The sequence below is a fragment of the Macrobrachium nipponense genome, chromosome 43 (assembly GCF_015104395.2).
Source record: "Macrobrachium nipponense isolate FS-2020 chromosome 43, ASM1510439v2, whole genome shotgun sequence".
Lineage (NCBI taxonomy): Eukaryota > Metazoa > Arthropoda > Malacostraca > Decapoda > Palaemonidae > Macrobrachium > Macrobrachium nipponense.
In genome coordinates this window covers 42,235,660-42,238,159 of record NC_061104.1, presented here as the reverse complement: position 1 = coordinate 42,238,159, position 2,500 = coordinate 42,235,660, and the positions used below count along the sequence as shown (strand labels likewise).

The 2,500-nt window shown below is 36.1% G+C and overlaps 1 protein-coding gene across 1 annotated transcript in view; it reads left to right on the top strand.

Annotated features, from left to right (window-relative positions):
• LOC135213901 (peripheral plasma membrane protein CASK-like) overlaps positions 1-2,500 on the top strand; it is a 164,298-nt gene that overhangs the window by 67,555 nt on the left and 94,243 nt on the right. The gene's annotated exons all lie outside the window — the stretch shown is intronic.

Sequence of the window (2,500 nt, the reverse complement as noted above, 5' to 3'; positions counted from 1 at the left end):
CGTCCGGCTTCCACCCGCCCATCCTGAACTCAGTGCCATCGAGCAGGTATGGGCGCATATGAAGCTATATGTACGTTCATCGTTACGGCATTTCACCAGGGCAGACCTAAAGGCCAGATTGGAGGAAGCAAGGCTTGCTGTCACTAAACAGGTGTGGGAAGGAGCTGTCCAACGAAGTCAAGCTTTCGAGAACGAATACTGGCTTACTGACAACGTCCGGGATTGCATAGATCCAATCGTTGTCAACGTCGCCGGTGATGACGGGGACGATCTGTTTTTAGACAGTGATGGGGAGTGAGCTGAAATATCCTTATACGTGTGTATATATAGTCCTGTAATTAATTAGTTTTGATATATTTATCCACCAGTTTTTTTTATTTTGTATGTCTATGCTGTTTTCATGGTTACTGCAAAAACTTACTTCAAAATCTGTAAAATTTCTGTATATATTGTACCTACTTTATTGGATATATATAATAAAATAATGTATATAGTGACCTTACTTTTAAATAAACTATGATCTGTTTTTTTTACCATATTTATATCTCCAATAATAATCTAAAGTTGCCACTACCACACCATTCTCATGGTACATGATAAATAAAAACATACAAATGGCTTTATGAAAAGTAATCAGTATAAATGGTAGTTCGTGTACATTTTAAAACGTAAAATAAACATATGGTAGTACACTATTCCATTCATAAGTATCAGACAGAGTAAGAAAGAGAGGAGTGGGCGGGGCTTCTTTCCTAACTCTTTGGCTAAGTCAACGACAGGTGTTCGTATATTTGCAACTAATGCTGAGGAAATTTAAAATTTACTAAGTAAATGCCTTAATTATTAATTCAGGGTACTTAATTATAATCCTATATATTAAGTGAAGGTGTAAAACATGTTGTGCCAAATTTTCAGGAAGATACAATTGATATTTAAAAAGATATTTAAGAAAACCTATGCATCGCAGGGCTGGAAATGGTTAGTAGATGCCCTACCACACGAGAAACGACGTCGACGCCGAGAAACTCTACGGTCAGACCACGCCACGTTTAACTTCCACCCCCCGCGTATAAAACCGCATAAGACGTGACTGTAATTTTTCAGAAATATTGCCTTTCTCCTAATCCAGAATATGTAGTATATCGGTTTTCCTTCTCCTACTGTTCTTCATTACCATTTTGTCTATCAGGGGCTGGTCTTTTGTGCCCCTACACTTCCTTCTGCAGCCTTTCTGTTGGTGGGGGTGGATGGTGTCTCCTCTAGGTAGTTGTATAGCCTTTCACTGATGATACCTGTTAGTAACTTCCACATTATTGGTAGACAGGTGATAGGTCTGTAGTGACTGGCTATATTTCCATTACTCTTGTCTTTTTGTACTAAGGATGTTCTTCCTGTTGCAATGCTGGAGTTGTTCTGCTATTATTATTATTATTATTATTATTATTATTATTATTATTATTATTATTATTCCTGTTGATGGCTCGCCATTGTTGTCCTTTGCGGGTGAGGAGAAAAAGTGAGGTGGCGTACCGTGAATTTTATGCACTCTGCGTGCGCCCTCTTCCTCTGGGACGTGATTCGGTGAGTGTTCGTCTTCCCTGCTGCTGTCAGGCGCTCTGACTGACTGACTGAATGACTGACCGTGACGAAAATAACATTAGAAGAGGAAGGAATGACTGGGCATCATTAATTTGTCCTTCCTGATAAATGTTTTCGGTCTTTCGCCATTTCCATCTTGTATATTCTTGTCATGATTTCCCCTGTAAGGTATTTTTCTTTTTAGCCTTTGTTGGCTATTTTTCCGCTGTTTCTTCAGCAATTGCGGCAAAAGGCTTTCAGTGAATTATTGTTTTTATCCTTATAGCGCCAGAGAACAAAATTCTCTCTCTCTCTCTCTCTCTCTCTCTCTCCTTTTTTTCTTTGGTCTCATTACTCGTTATTGCAAATGGCTATTGGTAGTGTTTTTTTTTTTATTTAGTTATTATTTTTATCTCGTTTCGTGTTTTCCCCATTTTCATTAACAGACGTTCATATATTATGTCAATATTTTCGTTGCATATTCCTTTGGTTATAACCTTGACGTGTTTAATTTGAAATGTTCTTTTACTATATTTCCACTACTTTTAAAATTTTATTTTCATGTTTTCGATATTCTTTCTCTATGGTTTGTATACATTTTACTTTTGGGAAAATCATTGTGTTCAGATTTCAAACATTGTTTTGTTAAAGTATTTGCTAAATGTTATATTAATTTCTTTTATTAATATTCACATAATTACGAAAACCAGAAAAGTATGGAAAATGAATATAGGTTATAAACAAAATGGAGTGAATTTTTGCCTACTACTTTCCAATTGGGATATAGGAGACTGTATTATAAATGCTATGGATTTTGTATTTCACATGGGAAATTGCCTGTTTTGTATTTTAATGCCGTGAATTAAATTTCAATTTTGTTTCAGGCAGTTTATTTTTTCTTTAACGCCTGAACCGTTTCTTT